This window comes from Acanthaster planci, linkage group LG10, assembly GCF_054643075.1.
Source record: "Acanthaster planci isolate LZ-2023a linkage group LG10, COTS_SCS, whole genome shotgun sequence".
NCBI lineage: Eukaryota > Metazoa > Echinodermata > Asteroidea > Valvatida > Acanthasteridae > Acanthaster > Acanthaster planci.
In genome coordinates this window covers 17464803-17487873 of record NC_141786.1, presented here as the reverse complement: position 1 = coordinate 17487873, position 23071 = coordinate 17464803, and the positions used below count along the sequence as shown (strand labels likewise).

Here is a 23071-nt window from a genome sequence, read left to right as displayed (position 1 = left end):
CCTATCAGCTCTCAGACTTCCAGCCCCTAGGCCTTCCATCCTTGCCTATCTCCAGTGCAGAGTCTGGCTGAAAAATATTCTAAGTCCAAACAATGGAAGGTTTAACATTTAGAAACGAACACATTTCTTCAAGAAAGTGCCGTGGCATAGCGGTTAAGGACACTAACTGCAATGCACAAGGACCTGGGTTCAATCCCAGGTGGGCATGCACAATTTTGTTAAAAAACTTAGTATATATAAAAAAAAAAAAAAAAACCTCCTTTTCCCGGGGACCCCGGGATTTGAACCGGGATCCCCTGGCCTGGCAGCCAGCTAGCTAACCACCAGGCCAATTGCCTCTTGATATAAATCATTTCGGAACTTATATTTAAAGGTTAGGATTGCGCAATTTTGAAAAAGGTCAGAGGGCACAGCTTATCTGCATAGATTTAAATAACAAAAGCAGAAATTTGAATATGCAATGAGACAGAGAATAGACAAAATATTCAGACCTTGCATGTACTTCAGTATGCTGTATTTCCAAAATACATTTGCAAGCCTTTCTGTAAATGAACCTCTTCAAAATATCCATTTTTACGTGTAAATTGTGTTTCTGTCAAAAAAAATCAACTGTGCTTGTAGAACATTTGAGATTCTGCAAAGACTGAAATCTCAGGTGGCCTAATTTTCAACTTTTTGGTGCATAATTTGGCAGTAAGCCTCGAAGTCTACATGTACTTTGTTATCAACTTTCTAAGTTTATATCCAAGAACATGATGGACACAACAGATACCTGCTTATTTTGAATGAGAAGTTCCTAAAATCTGAGGAAACTTGCGTATAAAACTTAGGGCAAAATAACAGCAGTAGAATTCTTCCAGTTTTCTCAATTTACGAGTCCTATTTAGGAGCTTAATTGAAGGGATAATTGTGATAAGTTAGTGCAATCACCAACAGTACATATAATGGGTATTTTGAAATGTCTGCACTTGAGTGAACAATTTGTCTTATGCTTTGTAAGTTTTATTTACTCAGATATGCCTTTAAGAAAAAAAAGTAGAGACAAAAATACACCCTGAAAAGTAGTTCTAAAAATATGGGGTTTTATGTGTGAAAAGAAGTTGTGCAAGTTCAACTAACAAATCTAGTATTCCCTTTTACAAAAAGCTTAGAACTGTTTCAAACGACTGTTTTAAACCATGTATACCATCTCAAGATAATCTGTGCCCTTTTCTCTACAATCTAGTCTTTTGAGCTTTGTAGAGCAGTGTTGGTGCTGCCTAGGTTTGCCAAAGGAAGCTGAGGCAAATACCGCAGATGACTGGAACCACTTCAGCCTTGTTGATGTTTTTTGCCTGCAGGAACAAAAAAGAAAGAAAAAGCAAGTGTGTTTCAGGACATTATATGACAGTGGATGTTTAGTCGTTGCCAAATTTAACTAATGGTACTGTATTTAGCTGGCTACAAGTAGCCAGCGCCATCTTTCATGCGTAATTAAGCCGATAAAGATCATCAGATTATCACAAAGCTCAAACTAATGAAAAGCATGCAAATCAAAAATCACAACATGCTCCCAGCTGCGTGCAACCCCAAGCTGTCCACGTTTTTTTAGGCCAAGAAATAAAGAGTGTTTTTGGTTATTTCTAAATTGACTCCAACATTAAATTATTACCGTTTCATTTTTACATTTGGTTCTGGAGGATTTTTTTTTTAGGGCAAGAAAACCAAAATTGTAAAATGGTCTGATTCCCACCTCATGAATGAGAAGTCACAATGATTTTTTAGCGCAGAGCCAGACTTGTCAAAGTAAGAATTTTTATGTCAAAAAAGTTACTGCACGTGTGCCCAGCAAAATATACATGTACAGTAGTTTACTTAAATTGGCCAACAACGGCTAAATATCCACTGTCATTACATGAACATTAAATTACTGAGAAAATGGATCTACGAAATTAAGGAATACCTTTATTTTTTTTTACAAAAAAGTACTTTGTTTATTTTGCAATTCCCTTTTTTTTTCACTCATTAAAGGTCGGGCGCAATCAATTTGTTTTAATAAACTTAACCTTCAAAATGCACCTTTGTATCTCAGTTAATCTTATTTTCAATTTTAATTTCAAAGGGCACTTCACCACCGTTTTTGGTTTTTGATAACTACATGTACGAGTATCTCCATGTTAATGAGCCAAACTGTGTTGGCATCCCAGGATATAAGCCTCAATGCTTTGTAAACAAGTCCTGCATTTTTGTAGATTTTAGTGGACTCGGCTTTTTACTACTTTGTTGATTTATTGCTGTTTATGTGCATAGCAACAAGAAAGCATCAATCCCTCCTTGAGAGGTGTTTTCAGTAGGTAAAATTCTGTGTTCACAATTTGAAAACACTGACGCAGTGAACCATGTGTTCCCTTGATGACTTCAAGCAATTGCGCCCTCAATTGTCCAGGAAAGCACGGATAATTTGAAACTGTTTACAAGAGGCTGTTTTCGATGCACTTAACAACAAAGGATTGCAGAGTTTTTTTTTATACAATTAAAGAAGATGGAAAGTTGACGAAAATTTGTCCTTAAGAAAAATTCGTCGCAGCTATGCATTTACAGGTCCTTGGGACTTTGCTGATCACCTTGTCTTATCAGGACTGAGAGTAATAGGGAACAAAGGACGGGGACCTAACAATTTCTTTGTTATTTTAAAGCTGAAAAATGTACTGTGATCTCTCATTGCTGAGATTTGACTAATTTGTTTGAACTTAAAAAGAGCCGGGGGGGGGGAATCTCCCCCTCGTGTTCCTACATGTATCTCCTCACAGTGCATTTTTACACACCAAGCCTGCAGGGAATTTTCTGGTAATATCATCCAGTCTTTTTGATGCAATTTTAGGGTTGCAGTCCACTGCACCTATTTTTTCAAGGGAGCTCATCAGCCAAAAATGTCAACTTTCCCCACTGATATGCATGCAAGCTGACAGGAATAAGGCCTCAAATGACAGCAACAATAAAGCCATACATCGGATGGAATGGACACTTCCCCGATGTACTGATAATGAATGTGTCTATATGCATGTCAAGTCCAAAAACGATCGGGCATAGAAAAGCCGAGTTCAAAATGGGGTGAGGGGATGAAATGATCAGAAAAAATGTTCGTGAAGTAGTCTTGAAAAAACCTTATTCTAAGGATAAATAATTTTTTTCAATTGTCAAACATTTCAAAAGACTTTCTTACAGCACCTTTGCACGTGAATTCAGTGTTATTAATTTCTCTGAACACATCAGAAGAAATTACAAACCTCACTCCCAACATCAAATATACAGTTTGTGCATTATCTATAACTTCCCCGAGATTTATGACAGAATCTATCACAACTTACCTACACATCTTCACCAAGGAGATTCTTCAACATGGCAGGCAACTGTAAATTCAGTACCGAAAAAAGGAAAGAAGGTAATAACAAGTTTTGTGAAATCTTGAGCAATTTGATACAATCATTTGATGTTTGTAAATAACTCCAGATGTTTCTGGAGAACTCTTCAAATTTACATTGCAATAAGTGACCACTATGCCTGAAACTGCTGAGACAAGAGTTAGGATTGGTCACTCAATCCTGGATGGTGTCAGGCTCGAGTTTGTAAAAGGCTCAAGAGCTGGGATTGGTCACTCAAGCTTGGATAATGTAAAGCAAAAATCCAAATGCTGGTTTATATTGATGAGGAAAGAGAAGGACGGGTTACTCAATCCTGGATGGTTAAAGGCTCAAGTCCACCAGCTCAGTCATGTTGCTGAGACAAGAGCTAGGATTGATCACTCACTCCTGAATGGTTTGAGTCTCAAATTGGCTCAAGCCTGGTTAGGGGCACAAGACCTAGGATTGGTCAATAAAGGCTGGACGGCTTGAGGTTCAATGCCACCTGTTTTTTCATACTGCTCAGACTAGAGCAAGGATTGGTCACTCAATCCTGGATGGTTTGAGGCTATGGTTTAGTCAAGGCGGTTAGAGGCTCATGAGCTAGGTTGGTCGCTCAAGCCTGGATAGTTTGGGCTATGGCAAGGACAGCTACATGTACATGGCACCATTCACTACAGCAACCAGCATTCTACTGATAGCAAATCACAGACCAGGCAGTGTCAGGCAAGCACAGCTACATAGCACCATCCACATCAGACGCCTGCATTCTACTGATTGCAAATCACAGACCAGGCAGTGTCAGGCAAGCACAGCTACATAGCACCATCCACATCAGACGCCTGCATTCTACTGATTGCAAATCACAGACCAGGCAGTGTCAGGCAAGCACAACTACATAGCACCATCCACTGCAGCAACCTGCATTCTACTGATTGCAAATCACAGACCAGGCAGTGTCAGGCAAGGCCAGGTACATGGCACCATCCACATCAGACGCCTGCATTCTACTGATTGCAAATCACAGACCAGGCAGTGTCGGGCAAGGACAGCTACATAGCACCATCCACTGCAGCAACCTGCATTCTACTGATTGCAAATCACAGACCAGGCAGTGTCAGGCAAGGACAGCTACATAGCACCATCCACTGCAGCAACCTGCATTCTACTGATTGCAAATCACAGACCAGGCAGTGTCGGGCAAGCACAGCTACATAGCACCATCCACTGCAGCAACCTGCATTCTACTGATTGCAAATCACAGACCAGGCAGTGTCAGGCAAGGACAGCTACATAGCACCATCCATTGCAGCTGCCTGCATTCTACTGATTGCAAATCACAGACCAGGCAGTGTCAGGCAAGGACAGCTACATGTACATGGCACCATCCACATCAGACGCCTGCATTGTACTGATTGCAAATCACAGACCAGGCAGTGTCAGGCAAGCACAGCTACATAGCACCATCCACTGCAGCAACCTGCATTCTACTGATTGCAAATCACAGACCAGGCAGTGTTGGGCAAGGACAGCTACATAGCACCATCCACTGCAGCAACCTGCATTCTACTGATTGCAAATCAAAGACCAGGCAGTGTCAGGCAAGGACAGCTACATAGCACCATCCACTGCAGCAACCTGCATTCTACTGATTGCAAATCACAGACCAGGCAGTGTCAGGCAAGGACAGCTACATAGCACCATCCACTGCAGCAACCTGAATTCTACTGATTGCAAATCACAGACCAGGCAGTGTCGGGCAAGCACAGCTACATAGCACCATCCACTGCAGCAACCTGCATTCTACTGATTGCACATCACAGACCAGGCAGTGTCGGGCACGGACAGCTACATAGCACCATCCACTGCAGCAACCTGCATTCTACTGATTGTAAATCACAGACCAGGCAGTGTCGGGCACGGACAGCTACATGGCACCATCCACTGCAGCAACCTGCATTCTACTGATTGCAAATCACAGACCAGGCAGTGTCGGGCAAGCACAGCTACATTTGTACATAGCACCATCCACTGCAGCAACCTGCATTCTACTGATTGCAAATCACAGACCAGGCAGTGTCAGGCAAGGACAGCTACATAGCACCATCCACTGCAGCAACCTGCATTCTACTGATTGCAAATCACAGACCAGGCAGTGTCAGGCAAGGACAGCTACATGGCACCATCCACATCAGACGCCTGCATTCTACGGATTGCAAATCACAGACCAGGTGGTACCAGGCAAGGACAGCTACATAGCACCATTCACTGCAGCAACCTGCATTCTACTGATTGCAAATCACAGACCAGGCAGTGTCGGGCAAGGACAGCTACATAGCACCATCCACTGCAGCAACCTGCATTCTACTGATTGCAAATCACAGACCAGGCAGTATCAGGCAAGGACAGCTACATAGCACCATCCATTGCAGCTGCCTGCATTCTACTGATTGCAAATCACAGACCAGGCAGTGTCAGGCAAGGACAGCTACATGTACATGGCACCATCCACATCAGACGCCTGCATTGTACTGATTGCAAATCACAGACCAGGCAGTGTCAGGCAAGCACAGCTACATAGCACCATCCACTGCAGCAACCTGCATTCTACTGATTGCAAATCACAGACCAGGCAGTGTTGGGCAAGGACAGCTACATAGCACCATCCACTGCAGCAACCTGCATTCTACTGATTGCAAATCAAAGACCAGGCAGTGTCAGGCAAGGACAGCTACATAGCACCATCCACTACAGCAACCTGCATTCTACTGATTGCAAATCACAGACCAGGCAGTGTCAGGCAAGGACAGCTACATAGCACCATCCACTGCAGCAACCTGAATTCTACTGATTGCAAATCACAGACCAGGCAGTGTCGGGCAAGCACAGCTACATAGCACCATCCACTGCAGCAACCTGCATTCTACTGATTGCACATCACAGACCAGGCAGTGTCAGGCAAGCACAGCTACATAGCACCATCCACTGCAGCAACCTGCATTCTACTGATTGTAAATCACAGACCAGGCAGTGTCGGGCACGGACAGCTACATGGCACCATCCACTGCAGCAACCTGCATTCTACTGATTGCAAATCACAGACCAGGCAGTGTCGGGCAAGCACAGCTACATTTGTACATAGCACCATCCACTGCAGCAACCTGCATTCTACTGATTGCAAATCACAGACCAGGCAGTGTCAGGCAAGGACAGCTACATAGCACCATCCACTGCAGCAACCTGCATTCTACTGATTGCAAATCACAGACCAGGCAGTGTCAGGCAAGGACAGCTACATGGCACCATCCACATCAGACGCCTGCATTCTACGGATTGCAAATCACAGACCAGGTGGTACCAGGCAAGGACAGCTACATAGCACCATTCACTGCAGCAACCTGCATTCTACTGATTGCAAATCACAGACCAGGCAGTGTCGGGCAAGGACAGCTACATAGCACCATCCACTGCAGCAACCTGCATTCTACTGATTGCAAATCACAGACCAGGCAGTATCAGGCAAGGACAGCTACATAGCACCATCCATTGCAGCTGCCTGCATTCTACTGATTGCAAATCACAGACCAGGCAGTGTCAGGCAAGGACAGCTACATGTACATGGCACCATCCACATCAGACGCCTGCATTGTACTGATTGCAAATCACAGACCAGGCAGTGTCAGGCAAGCACAGCTACATAGCACCATCCACTGCAGCAACCTGCATTCTACTGATTGCAAATCACAGACCAGGCAGTGTTGGGCAAGGACAGCTACATAGCACCATCCACTGCAGCAACCTGCATTCTACTGATTGCAAATCAAAGACCAGGCAGTGTCAGGCAAGGACAGCTACATAGCACCATCCACTGCAGCAACCTGCATTCTACTGATTGCAAATCACAGACCAGGCAGTGTCAGGCAAGGACAGCTACATAGCACCATCCACTGCAGCAACCTGAATTCTACTGATTGCAAATCACAGACCAGGCAGTGTCGGGCAAGCACAGCTACATAGCACCATCCACTGCAGCAACCTGCATTCTACTGATTGCACATCACAGACCAGGCAGTGTCGGGCACGGACAGCTACATAGCACCATCCACTGCAGCAACCTGCATTCTACTGATTGCAAATCACAGACCAGGCAGTGTCAGGCAAGGACAGCTACATAGCACCATCCACTGCAGCAACCTGCATTCTACTGATTGCAAATCACAGACCAGGCAGTGTCAGGCAAGGACAGCTACATGGCACCATCCACATCAGACGCCTGCATTCTACGGATTGCAAATCACAGACCAGGTGGTACCAGGCAAGGACAGCTACATAGCACCATTCACTGCAGCAACCTGCATTCTACTGATTGCAAATCACAGACCAGGCAGTGTCGGGCAAGGACAGCTACATAGCACCATCCACTGCAGCAACCTGCATTCTACTGATTGCAAATCACAGACCAGGCAGTATCAGGCAAGGACAGCTACATAGCACCATCCATTGCAGCTGCCTGCATTCTACTGATTGCAAATCACAGACCAGGCAGTGTCAGGCAAGGACAGCTACATGTACATGGCACCATCCACATCAGACGCCTGCATTGTACTGATTGCAAATCACAGACCAGGCAGTGTCAGGCAAGCACAGCTACATAGCACCATCCACTGCAGCAACCTGCATTCTACTGATTGCAAATCACAGACCAGGCAGTGTTGGGCAAGGACAGCTACATAGCACCATCCACTGCAGCAACCTGCATTCTACTGATTGCAAATCAAAGACCAGGCAGTGTCAGGCAAGGACAGCTACATAGCACCATCCACTGCAGCAACCTGCATTCTACTGATTGCAAATCACAGACCAGGCAGTGTCAGGCAAGGACAGCTACATAGCACCATCCACTGCAGCAACCTGAATTCTACTGATTGCAAATCACAGACCAGGCAGTGTCGGGCAAGCACAGCTACATAGCACCATCCACTGCAGCAACCTGCATTCTACTGATTGCACATCACAGACCAGGCAGTGTCAGGCAAGCACAGCTACATAGCACCATCCACTGCAGCAACCTGCATTCTACTGATTGTAAATCACAGACCAGGCAGTGTCGGGCACGGACAGCTACATGGCACCATCCACTGCAGCAACCTGCATTCTACTGATTGCAAATCACAGACCAGGCAGTGTCGGGCAAGCACAGCTACATTTGTACATAGCACCATCCACTGCAGCAACCTGCATTCTACTGATTGCAAATCACAGACCAGGCAGTGTCAGGCAAGGACAGCTACATAGCACCATCCACTGCAGCAACCTGCATTCTACTGATTGCAAATCACAGACCAGGCAGTGTCAGGCAAGGACAGCTACATGGCACCATCCACATCAGACGCCTGCATTCTACGGATTGCAAATCACAGACCAGGTGGTACCAGGCAAGGACAGCTACATAGCACCATTCACTGCAGCAACCTGCATTCTACTGATTGCAAATCACAGACCAGGCAGTGTCGGGCAAGGACAGCTACATAGCACCATCCACTGCAGCAACCTGCATTCTACTGATTGCAAATCACAGACCAGGCAGTATCAGGCAAGGACAGCTACATAGCACCATCCATTGCAGCTGCCTGCATTCTACTGATTGCAAATCACAGACCAGGCAGTGTCAGGCAAGGACAGCTACATGTACATGGCACCATCCACATCAGACGCCTGCATTGTACTGATTGCAAATCACAGACCAGGCAGTGTCAGGCAAGCACAGCTACATAGCACCATCCACTGCAGCAACCTGCATTCTACTGATTGCAAATCACAGACCAGGCAGTGTTGGGCAAGGACAGCTACATAGCACCATCCACTGCAGCAACCTGCATTCTACTGATTGCAAATCAAAGACCAGGCAGTGTCAGGCAAGGACAGCTACATAGCACCATCCACTGCAGCAACCTGCATTCTACTGATTGCAAATCACAGACCAGGCAGTGTCAGGCAAGGACAGCTACATAGCACCATCCACTGCAGCAACCTGAATTCTACTGATTGCAAATCACAGACCAGGCAGTGTCGGGCAAGCACAGCTACATAGCACCATCCACTGCAGCAACCTGCATTCTACTGATTGCACATCACAGACCAGGCAGTGTCGGGCACGGACAGCTACATAGCACCATCCACTGCAGCAACCTGCATTCTACTGATTGTAAATCACAGACCAGGCAGTGTCGGGCACGGACAGCTACATGGCACCATCCACTGCAGCAACCTGCATTCTACTGATTGCAAATCACAGACCAGGCAGTGTCGGGCAAGCACAGCTACATTTGTACATAGCACCATCCACTGCAGCAACCTGCATTCTACTGATTGCAAATCACAGACCAGGCAGTGTCAGGCAAGGACAGCTACATAGCACCATCCACTGCAGCAACCTGCATTCTACTGATTGCAAATCACAGACCAGGCAGTGTCGGGCAAGGACAGCTACATAGCACCATCCACTGCAGCAACCTGCATTCTACTGATTGCAAATCACAGACCAGGCAGTGTCAGGCAAGGACAGCTACATAGCACCATCCACTGCAGCAACCTGCATTCTACTGATTATAACACGGACAGTGCCCTTGTTCACTGCAAGCTTTGCATACTACCCCAAGAAGTTCCATCATGGAATCACCCATATCCTTTCTGTCTAGTCATGCCACTAAGTTCCCGAAGCTCCTTTTTTAGCTCAGATCTTCAGCCAATCCGGATGATGCATGCTCCTGATTACCTTCTGTGGTCTACCGCAGTGCTGTGACTGCATGTGGCTGCCGCTCATGAAGGCAAACTATTGGGTTTCAGGACATCGTTGATCAGCTGCTGCCAGCCCTCGAGACTGAACGGTTGACCGGAAACAGATGTGGCTTTGGATCAATACATAATCGTCAAGGTTGCCAAGGGAACTGTCTTGTAGCACGAGCTGCTTGACAGCGCTACTGGTCCCACTTGAGTAATAGCATCAAACACTGCACTGATTCTGGTGAAAGTACATGGCTTGTATCAAGGCATTATGGAAATAACAACGATGAGATTGACCAATGACAAAAACAGCTGAAGAAACGCATAAGAAGCTGAACTGTGAAAATCTCCTATACTTTTGTACACAGCCAGAGAGGAAAAAAAGCTAAAATCAGCAGAAAAGCCGAGATATCTCGCCCCTGAGAGAACTGGACCAAATCCAAAGAAATCAGTTCCTCTACATCCACCGTGACCATCCTCAATGATCAAGACAGAGAATCTCGTTATCAAGCTACAAAGTATAATGACTCGGATGTGCAGGTACAGCAATTTCAGAAGGCTACAAAGTGGAGTACCTTTGGACGTCATTGCTGGACACCAACACACCTGCTTCAGAAATTTCAAATATTCATTGGTCATGACAACACCAGGGAAAATAAGATCAAGGCTTTTGAAAGTCATATGGATACTACAGGTGGAAAGAATTAGTTCAGTATCACTGTACAATGGTTGAAATACCTCTAACAGGCAGTTTTGAGGGTGGAATACGGTCAAACCTTGTTAATAAGAGCCCTGTTGATACAACATTCTACGTGTAACAAGGAACTGTTTTTTTCTATTGGGTAATCTACAAAGTCTGAAGAACCTCTTTTTAAGGAGGTTTGAGTGTGCCAAATGTTGACTGTTCACGTCGAAAATGCACTTAAAGGTGATAAATACCACGCAATAATGCACTGTAAAATACATGTACATGTACCATCCACTGTAAATACTTTCATTACTCTTTTTGTAACTGATCAGGTCATAAGAAAAGTGGAACATGAGTTCATCCTTCTGTGATGTAGCATTTTAGAGTTTATATTGATCACTGACAATATCATGCACCTTTCATGTACACTGTACCTGCAGAAGATGATATATTGGCCTTGTCTCCCTGTCGTCATTTCTTAGGTACAATCTTTCAGCCAGTTGGGAACTTCTGGAAGGTCTCAGCAATTGCATAATGTAGACCTATACTGAGCCTGAAAGAAATAAAAGACAAATTTGATTGGGCCGTGACTTGAAATGACTTGGACGGAGCTGCACAGTTAACACTCAGCCACACCGCAGTCTTTTGTTTGGGATTGTGAAAGTATCAGTTGGATTACATCTGAAAAAATGTCAAATTTCCGTAAAACTAGCCAGTAATCCACCGTGTGTGTGTGGATAATACAAGCCTTTTTTCCAAATGTAAGCTTTGAATTTAAACTCACAGGATTGACTTAAGTGAAGACACTTTTCCTCCTAAAGCTGGCTCTAACGTTAGATCGATTTTACGCAATTCCGGATTGTGCAAGAAACTTTTTCACACATGAAAAGTAACCACAAAAAAATCTATTCCTCACCAATAACCATTACAACCAGCTGACTTTCCAATGAAGTATATGTTAATTTAGGGAAATTTAGTTCGGGCATCAGAATTCCAGTAATTTAAAACACACACCATGTACAATCGACATTGTGCCGCGACCAATTAATTGCAAAACTACAACCACCCCAGTGCTTTCATGCCAACCACCAATCATAAATCAGAACTGTATTGCATATTCATATTCATATTCAGCTCCAACAAATGCAGAGCTACATGTACATGTACAGCCCTTGTACGTCACACTACATGCATATATATGAAGCTCACATGGGTGCTACTCTGTCTGTTGTGTGCAGCCGGTGCATGCACATGCAGACCGGACTTCCTGTTTAAATCAGTACGATCTTTGCCGTTTAGTTTGGTCATAATTTTGTCACAATCTGAGCGATTTGTTTAGTAGATTTTCCATCTCCAAGGTCGAAAACTGATTGGAAAAAATCCCCACCTCACATCGAATTTATATTCACACAATTTTGAACACACTCAGCTCAAGTATGGTGAGTACAGCAACAATTATCTATGTGTATGCTAGGATCGCCACCATGTGGGCTGTCTTGACTAAAATTTGGCTGGGGAACCAGGGGTCAAAGCCCGTTTATGTTTTGTGGATTTCTTACAAATTAGTTTTCTTTAATTTAGGAAATGCTTTGTCATAAAACTGCTAGTTATAGTTGTCTCGGCTGAAAAATATATTTCACGCTCCTAATATTTTCTGTGCCTGATTCAGAAGTTTCTGGAGCCATTTAGACATAAAACCAAAAGTCTCGCCTGCATGGAACTTTCATTGATCCTGTACGGCAAAACAAAAAGCTTCATCTTCAGAAATGATTTTGTGATGCCAGCTACATACATGTACAAGGTAAACTACTGACCACATTTCCCTGGAATTTGAAGATAACTTGAGCTGCAGTCAAACTGAATCCTTTTTGTTATGGGAAACTAGGAAAATGACTGTTCCGGTCAACAAGGCCTGGCTGTTCTGGGGTTTGCGTGTAGCGTGTGCATGTTTATGCTCGGCAGATTGGATTGCAGTGTCGGCGTTCTCTGTTATACAGGGTCAGCATGGTTCATTTTTGATACACACTGTCACGGTAAGCATGTTTGCGTGTCGGCTAAAAGTCTGACCTGTACTGTATTCCTTGCCTTTTTTGGTAAATGACACCGACATAACCAAGGATTCCTCAAAAGCATCCTAGGAGCTGTAGCTCGCACGCCTGAAGACACCTGTAGAGAGGAGACAACGAGAAGCAGTTACAGTTTTAGAGGTGGGAGGAAAACCCTAGAGGAATATTCTGGGTAAAACCCACAAAATCAGGTACATGTAGGGACTGAAAACCCCATCCACATCTGCGCTACGCTAGGAATGGAACCCAGACCACAGAGGTGGAAAGCGAGGAAAGAACTAGATAATTCACCGTTTTTACATATTTGATCTATGCACATGTACACATATGCCAGCTCTCCCACATAATCAGAGTGATCCATCATCATACATGTACATAGTCTAGATGCAGTTTGGACTCCATACCTACATGTACATGTAGAGGTTTACACACTTCATATGCTGAAAGTGCACACACTACTCAGCATGTGCAATTGGGACTTTACTTTAATATGGAGGCCAATGTGCGTTTCAGGGACATCACAATTATCATGACCGTTTAAAACAAGACCAGTTTCACTTTCCCATTTAATTTTCATATGTATTTGTCAATGAATATGTGTTGATTACATTGAATTCATTTACATTAAAAAAGTTGATTTACACGATAATTGCAAGGGAAAATCCTCATTGTTTCTCACTGTTTTTCGGTATTTAGTGTGACATTTATGATGACCTGTTTCATGTGACATTTCATACCACTGGCACAACAAATAAATCGTTTATTTTCTAACTAACTTATCAACAGAGAGGTAAATTATGACATCGGATGAATCTCCAAATGAAATTCATTTTAATTGAAATACAGGTGCCGTCATAATCTGATATAACAACGTAACATTTCGTTCCTCCAGTTGTTATGAAGTTAAAATCATTTTTGGCTGTTAAAACCAAACAAAAAAGCTGTTGCAAATCATTTCGAAAACCTAAAATATCAACTCTTAAGTACTCCCCAAAATAGCGTACCTCCTACTAACTAGTGTCTGAGATTCCAAACATTTCTGAAGATATCCCTGTCAATTCTCGTCACAAAATATTTTGGTTACTAGCAAAATCGTTACATTGTCAACAAAAAAGTTTGTGCAAATTCCAACGTTCGCCCGTGTCGGGATCATATTGCAAGCCTGCATGCACTGTCAAGTGATCGTCACATGACACAGACAGTCATCAGCGCGCTTGTGCAACGCCGACTTGGCATGCTGGTGCTATTTTGTGAATGGTCCGCTAGGCTGGCGCGCTGTGATGTCATCAACATACATTAGCACACATGTACAGCTCAAATCACAAAATTGGATGCGGGGATTTTGTTGAAATTTTTGGCATAAATGCTTCGTGACAACAAACTTTCTTCCCATTTCACTTGAATAAAAATGTGAATCGGCATGTACATCTAAGTACACGTATCTCTGCAACTCTGAATTCTTTGAAATTTTCTTCATTATCCAGTAAAGACAGAAATTATGTTTTTAACTTTCAAGTAGGCCAGTGGGTGCATGACAAGTTTGACAGTCCAACCTCGTTAATAACAGCACTTTAAATGCAAGATTCTATGAAAGACGCTTAAGCCCAATCCAATTATTTGAGAAGGGTAGTTTTGCCAGCTAAACTTTGAAATTAAATCATCCGCAAGAATTCTTTTTTTAAGCCCAAATCCTTAGTTTTTCTACATTTTCATTATAAATCCCCAAAGTTGAACCCACTGCAATATGTGCAATGTTTGGTGACAACTGTAATGCTTAATGACATCAAAATTGCTTCGCATTAATTCCCATTCATCGGAAATATGGACAGGTTATAGAGTACATTTGTATCCCTAATTTACTAAAAATGACATGCAGAGAACCATCATATTTGGTTTCTCTGTTACATGTCAAATAATTTCCTGCACCACTGCACAAATTGAGTCTGTACACTTCAAGTAGTTATTCAAAGCAAAATCATTTCCATTTACCCGGTGTACATGTATTGCATGTACATGTATGTATTATCAATTACATATCAACAAGTTCTGAATTTGTTTAGACAATTTTGAAATTTTGACCACCATGTCACACATTTGGCCCCCTATTTAAAATAAAGACCAAATTACATCATCAATTCTTCTAATCTGCAAATATGCAGGAGAATAGCTTACCACTGTTCCAGTGTCCATAGTGTCTGCAGATGCTAGTCATCATACGCAGTCTTCAGTACATGATTCCCTCGGCCAACCCCTAGAGTGGTAACTCCTTCATGGCCTTGCTCTCAGGTCATCTGCATCGTCCGAAGGGGTTGAGTTCCACTCCTCTTCCTCAGTCTCTGGTTCAGCAAACACAAGGGGAATTGTTACTGCTAGGATTTTGAGGGGAACCAATCAACATTGCGAAGTGCGGTTAACTTAAATGAGCACAAATCACTTGGTGCAAAGTCACTGGGTTCAGGCACTATCCTATGACCCATGGCTGGGCTAAAGCGTCTACATCAAAAATCTTTGATTTATGCCTCACAATAATTTGCCTTGTGGTTAATCAACACGTGTATACATGTACATGTACACAGGTAAATGTAATTTAGTGGAGTATCCTGAAGTGCCTGGGGGAGCCAGTTACATGTACATTGCAATTTCTGTGTTTCGTGAACACCCACAACATTACGAGTATGTGTGACCAGCTCCAGAAAAATGGGTAATAAGTCGCCAGATTCAGGTTATGAATTTTTGATATGGCTGGATTCTATCAAAAGCTGCAATGTGATAAGGTACCGGTATACGTGTATGAATGGCCCCTGCAGTGTGCCACATTCCGGATACATGTATATAGACATTTTATCCACATTTTCAGATTCAATAAGGACATTTTTTTAGAAAAAGCTCATAAAGTGCAGCGCTTAGACATGTTAGAAACACAATGCTTTGTAGATGTAATCAATTTTTCATCTTTATTCATCAGTGTCCATGTTTGTTGTCACAAATTCTGAAAATATAAATATCATACAAAGCATGAAAGGACATAACACAAAATCACTTTTTTGAAGAAATTTTGCCGTCTCCAAATAGAACAGGCCATTACGTGTTTTGGCATTGGGTGACTTATCACCCTTTTTTGCAGAGCTGGTAGGCATGCAGCCTGTGGTTTAAATAAAGCATGAGAACACTTCACATACATGAACATGTACCTGTACATCGGTAGAGTACATGTACATGTACCTACCGGTACAAGGTTGTTTCCCTTCTTCAATTGAAAAATACTGCCGACAGAACACTTTCATGCCAACACAAACATTACTCTCTGGTCTCCATCTGCATGATAGTTATACACGTAGCCTCCATCCACCTTGAGCATGCAATTCTGCTCTTCTGTAGTTCTTTGCTCTTAAGCACCTCCTCACCGAGTCGAAAAGAGCCACGTTGGTCAAGAGTGTTCATTTTGTTGGTAGCGACGTGACTGTGACATGTGCACTTCCTAGTCACTCGTGAACCAGCAAAGTTCAGTTCCTACCAAAGGAGCCTCCATTGCCAGGAAAATTGCGCCCTCTCTTGGTCCAGCTCGGGGCCCATACTGATACACATGAACAAGTTGCTGAGTGTTCATCAAGGGCATGCCAAAAATGTCAAACCATCAGGGCAACAGAACTGCAATGTGACAGTGCATTGAACTTGCCGGCCCCTTACTGCCGTAAATCTCTTCCACATATCTTTTTTAAAAAATGAAGAGACAATTTGCATCGGCTCCTGAGGCCAGGATTTATGTTATTAAAATCACCATCACAGGCATGCAACTAGGACGTTGACAAAAAATGAGGAAATTCCAATCTTTACAAGAATTTGTACAGCGTCTTTCAGCTTTTCAGATATGAAGTGAAAAGTGAGGAAATTTAATCAGCTGATCCGAAGAAAAGTGGCACGCCAGTCTTCAGTACAAATTTGCAAAGACAAACTTCATTCGCTCCCGAGGACAGGATTTCTGGCGCCAACAGCATCTCCAAATACTTGAAACGACAGTAGGCAGTCACTACAGAAGACAGATTTCTCCTGGATGGACAGCACCTGTTCCTCTTACTCTCACTACCATCTCCGCTTCTTTCTGCTTTCCAACAAAAGCCGGATATTATAAAATTAAAAAGTAATCTGGACTTTAGAGATACCCGGTAGAAAGACCTCATTTTCTCCATTAAATGTGTCCAACTGTACACAGAAGAGCAATTATTTCAGAAAAGAAGCATTACCCGAACCATTTAGGGTATTTTCGCTGGAAGCCATGCAAGACACATCAGTTTGCATTACCGCTGGGCGATTATCTCGATTAATCGTTATTAGTCCCTTCTACTCGTTGCACTAATCATGGACTTCCAACTATTCGATTAACCCCAACTCCCCAGATCCTTTTTGCAGGAACCTTCCTCAATCCTCCAGAATCCTCCAACTTGGGGTGAAAACAATTAGATTCTTCCTCAAACCTCTGAAATCCTCCAAAATTTCTTGAAACTGTTGCTTGGAAGTGTGCCTACTGCCTCAATCCTTCAAAATCCTCCGGCAATTCCTGTCATTATGTTGAGTCAGTGTGAATGGCTTTCTTGGGCAGTGCGGTTAATTCAAAAGAAATATCGGGCTGAATTTCTGCATGGCTGAGCAGGAACAACACAAGGTCTAATCCACGACCTTCACTCGTGGCATCCTTTGCAATCAGCCATGCACTTTTGCCATTCACCCTCAATCCTCCAAAATCCTCCAAAACCGCCCGAAGGATTTTGAGGGATTGAGGAGGGTTAGGGTTAATTGTGCCAGCCCGATTAGTAGCTGTGGAATTACGTGCGAGTAGTGATTGTTATAGAGTACTGATTTACCCTAACCCTCCCAAATCCTCCAATATCCTTTTCTGCAAAGTGGAGGAATTTGGAGGATTCAGGATGTATGGCAAAATTGCATGGCTGATTTTGAAGGATGCCATACGTGAAGGTCGTGGATTAGACCTTGTGTTGTTTGTGCTTAGTCAAGCACAAATGCAGCCCGATATTTCTTTTGAATCAACTGCACAGCTCAAGAGTGCCATTCCCACTGCCTCAACATAATGACAGGAATTGCCAGAGGATTTTGAAGGATTTGGGCAGTTGGGCACTCCTCCAAATGACATTTTCAAGAAATTTCGGAGGATCTTGGAGGATTTGGGCTGATGGCCATTTTTTTCATGTTGAAAATTGGAGGATTTCAAAGGATTCAGGATGGTTCCTAGATGTAGTAAACAGTTGCAAACACACTGTACACCATGGGAGTAGTGACAAGCCACTTTACACAATCCAGGGCACACCTGTTTCATTTTGGCAGCTTGCACTGACAGGTTTGTGGTCAAACTGGACAGTTCAGTTGCAAGCTTGCCAGGTACCCAGTGTAACAAGATCCTGCAGGTCAACTCTCCCCAAGGCCAAACAGCCTGGGAATCTGTGGTTGCCAGTCACCAAAAGATCCAAAAGTGGCATTGTTCAATGGGACTATCTCTCATCTCATATGGAGTCAGAAATGAGACGGCCGAATCCACACGGTCTTCCTTGTAGCACAGCTACACTGCTGCAGAACTGAGCATGTGCATTAACGAGCAGAAATTCACAGGTATGCTGTGAAAGCATCACTTATCCATGTACGCGTAGAACAGAACAACAATGGTGTAGCACCCACGAAACATTATTGCACGCTTTCCTCTGACTTGTCTGACTCACGTGTAGCACTGGGTTTGTGCACAACTAAATGGTGTAGCACTTTTTGCTACACGCCACGGCCCCTTCCTGTTTCATTTTCCCGTGTAGCACTGTGTAGCAGCGGGTTTGTGCACAAGTCAATGGTGTAGCACTTTTTTGCTACACGCCGCGGCCCTTACTTTTCTTGCGTCTTCGTCTAGCCCTGTGTAGCATTAGTGTTCACTTAACATGCTTAAAGGTCTGGTTCTTAGACCATCCGATCGGCTGTGCCTGAATCCTATTGCATATCATCTGACTAAACATTCTGTGTAGCATGCAGCGCTGCTACACACACAGGTTCTGCCTTCTTCGGTCTCATTTCTGGCTGGGTATAGTCTTTCTAAAAAATATGAGACAGGACAGAAAACTGTTTGATCTCGGAAAAAATGTCAAACAGAAAAAAAAATCATTTATTCAACAACACAGAACCAATCTGGCAAAAAGTAATCTGTTATTTCTGAGCTAACTGTGAACTTAGGGAAAACTACATGTACATGTACTCTTTTTAGAATTCAGCTAAACCAATGTGACCAAAAAAAATTAAATAATAATAGAAAATCAAAGAAAAGCAACAACCAAAAACAAATGAAAATACGTCTGATTGTAAACCTGAGACCTGGAAATACAAATTTTAAACTTTTAAACACAGTAGACCTTAAGGCAGGTTCCTCAAAATATGGACCATTAGATAATGTTCAACTTATTATTTGGAAAAATATTTTGTGAAGAAAATTAGTAATACCTAAAAAACTTTAAATGACCAGCAATTTTCAAATAGAACTCCCCAATTTTCATCCTGTATTATGAATGTTCCGGTTAATCGAGTGTGTTTTCACTTTCACCTTCAACTGAATTGGACGTTAAAAATATGCTTCAAAACTCTGCATTGAAAACTTCATTTCATGATCCAGCTCCCGCAACTGTAGTAGCTACATGTACATGTAACTGTGCTGAGGTGCTGCTTCCAGTTAGTACTGACATTATAAATACATACAAGTCTTTAGAAACTGGGTTTTTTATTGATACATGGCCGAATGCATGATTCCTAAGAAAGTTAATCTTGATTTTATTCCAGAAAACGCTCGTCTGATTAGTAATTTGACGTTTTTGTCTAAATTGGTTGAAAGGGCTGCTTTTAATCAGTTTCATGAGCATTCAACAGCCTATGGTTTATATTATCCATTTCAATTGGCACATCGGAAGCATTTTAGCACAGAAACAGCATTGCTGCGTATTCAGAAAGACATTCTTTTGAAGTTGAATCGTCAACATGTTGTTTTGTCGTGTTGCTTGATTTAAGTTCTGCTTTCGACAAGGTTAATCATGATATTTTGTTGGACCGGCTTGAATATAGATTTGCAGTCACTGGTGTGGCCTTAGATTGGTTTAAATCATATCTGAGAGGCCGTAGTCAGCATGATTGTATTAATAACACTCTTTCTGGTCGGTTTGATTTGACATGTGGGGTTCCATACGGGTCCTGTCAAGGACCGTTATTACTTTACATTATATGTTTCCATACTTTTTGATGTTATTCATCCTCATCTTCTGGATGTGCACTGTTACGCTAATGATACACAATTGTACCTTTCCTTTAAGCCGGGTAATTCACTTAAGACGCAGCTGTTGCTGCTTTAGAAAGTTGTATATTGGATATCCGTGAATGGTTATGTCATGATACCTGTAGGTTGAATTTTAGATACTGATAAAACTGAATTCTTGGTTTTAGGGACCAAAAAACAATTGGAAAAAGTTTATCATGTTTATATTCCTAATATTTCAGTTGGAGTGTCTAATATCAAACCTGTGAAATCTGTTAGAAATTTAGGGGTTTTGTTTGATTGCAGATTAACTATGAATGAACAGATAAATAAGGTATGCTCCACTGGTTTTTATTATTTGCATAATCTCAGGCGGATTAGTAAGCATCTGAGTCAACAGTCTCTTATTACCTTGACTCATGCTTTTATTACCAGTTGATTGGATTATTGTAACAGTTTTGATCGTGGGTTGCCTACATTTAAAGCACAACTTGCCAAGCTTCAATGCATTCAAAATGCTGCAGTCAGACTGGTTACATGTACAGTACATGTAACATGAGATTTTGTCGCATTACTCCTTTATTAAAGGAATTACATTGGTTGTCAGTTGAATTTGGAATTCAGTTTTAAATATTACTGATTGTTTTTAAATGCATTTACTGTCTTGCACCGGGTTATTTGACTGATCTCGTTATTCTTAGGACACCGTCTCGGTATAATTTCAGATCATCCAATCAACTGTTGGAATATCCGAGAGGCAAACTTTTGGCAACTTTGGGCAGTCGGTCATTTCAAGCTGCAGCACCGCAGCTGTAATATGCAACCTGCTGATGTCAGGGGTGCGGATTTTATGACGTCATTTAAAACTAAGCTCAAAGCACATTTGTTTATGTAAGCTTTTCTTTAAAGATATGTTTATTAACGGTCTATTTGAGTTTGAGTTGGTCCTTTTCGTGTATGGTGATATTTACATGTAGCTGTATACAGGTAGTTTTTAAAATTGTATATGTCAGTTTTTAGTCACTTACATGTACTAATTGTGAACAGTAATAATTGTTAACTCTGATTTTAGTTGAGCAACTTTATCTTTGTGATGCGCTTTTGAACACTTTCAGTGGAAAGGGCACAATATAAGTGCATTATTATTACTATTATTAACTTTGGGGGTTCATTTTTCCTGAAGTGAACAGCAGTGAATTAATTTCCAATGTTTGATGTAATGAGGGAAGTCATGGCTGATATCTAGAACAATGATGATTGATTCAACCTTTCAACTTAATTGGAGTTAATTAAAGTCTCGAACGTTAGCAATTTTGAGGGACATGAACTCCCTGTTAAAATCAGAGCAAACAGAATTGACTGAGGAGTGATAATCCCTGAGGTTATTTTTCACAGATTTATATGTGGTGAAAGGTGATAATATTTACACATACATGTATTAAAACCATAATCATGAAATTAAAAAGTACCTCTCACAATTAATCAGGTCCCTAAGTCGGCAGTTGTGAATGTCATTCAATTCTGTCATTAGTGTCAAAAACATCGACTGCAAAAAATGTGAGTAAATCCATATATCGATGTATAACACAAGCTTTAAAAAAGAGCGCAAAAAAGCACCGCCAAACCATCCTCCTTTTATGACTGGACCGATCACATTTTCTTCAAGTATTTTCCCGAAAACCGCAGTCCAAATTACCGATCGTGCCGATTTTGCGGCTTCCATCAATCTCTCGCGGTGACGTTAGAGAAACATTTTCCTGCATCCTGGCCTGTTTGACATCAACCAAGATAGTGCGCCCTCTTTTTTATTCGATATTCATGAGCCCCTCACGGAATGGCAACACTCCGCGATTTTTCTCTTCAGAACAAGTTTTTCTCTACGCTACGTGGACTTAATAAACTGAAAGATTAAATTCATCTCTACTACACGTCCTCACTGCTCATGGTCTCCATGAATTACACGGAGCCTCTATTTGCATAAAACTGTGTGCTTAGCCTGTTTAAGAGCAGCTCATACAGTACATGTAGACATTGGGCCCTGTTGCTGTCTAGAGCTACAGGCCCGTGCTGGTCTGGCAGGGTTCAGCGTAATTTTCAAGGTGTTGTATTTACCTCTCTGTCCTCCGTTTCTTCCCAGTTTGGATGCTGTGAAATGCACACATTCTTCATTCAACAATCTTCACCAATGCTCAAAGAGGAGACACATGGACTTTGGTCTATGGATTCAATCATAATAAAAAAAAAATCTAATATTCGAATTTATAAAGCTGGCTAGAATTGCACTAAGCAAGAATTCAGTTTCATGATAATGAGCTGAATGGACAAGGCTGTTTTCCTTCCTCCATGCATGGGCATAATGGGGAAAGGGCGTGCCACTATCAAGTATCATGACTAGGCCTAGGCCCTATGCCTGATTCTGAGCCCGGCCTGGAGGACGGACATGAACCTTCCTCCATGGGCAAATCATTGTATTTCATCAAGTTTCTCCATTGTAAGGCCGGTAGTCATCATTTCAGCAGTAACAGCGACCAAATCTTCCGGCTAAAAACACTCAATCTGACCTGTAAGTGGAGGACAAAAACCACGGTTAATGAGCACGTGCCGTAGGCCAGCGTCTGGATTTTGAAGTGACGTGTCACTTATCACGTAATTGAAAATTGCCGCCAGGACTGGTAAGCCTGACATACGGCTTCCGAAGGTAACATCAGGAGTCGGCTAGGTCAAGGGCTTCACTCCGTATAGGAGACGCACAGACAATGGACCTGGCCGTAGCTCTGGAAAGCAGTTTTGGACAAGGCTTCAGCCGCAGTCAAGTAAATTCGGTTGTGGCTTATTACAAGCGTATGGCCCCGAAGACTGCGCCATGAGT

The 23071-nt window shown here is 42.6% G+C and overlaps 1 long non-coding RNA gene across 6 annotated transcripts; it reads right to left on the bottom strand.

The window, feature by feature from the left end:
* Window positions 1-484: 484 nt before the first annotated feature.
* LOC110989195 (uncharacterized) lies at window positions 485-22979 on the bottom strand. Of its 6 annotated transcripts, none has more exons than XR_002599566.2 (7): window positions 22764-22957; window positions 22315-22418; window positions 15090-15253; window positions 12919-13017; window positions 11286-11404; window positions 3348-3389; window positions 485-1334 (listed from the first exon to the last, which is right to left on the bottom strand). It is a non-coding gene; the product is annotated as an uncharacterized LOC110989195 (long non-coding RNA). The 6 variants fall into 6 exon arrangements; XR_015426655.1 differs by having other exon boundaries at window positions 12937-13017; XR_015426658.1 differs by lacking the exons at window positions 22315-22418; window positions 22764-22957 and adding exons at window positions 16144-17016; window positions 18238-18651 and having other exon boundaries at window positions 12937-13017.
* Between the last annotated feature and the right edge of the window lie 92 nt (window positions 22980-23071).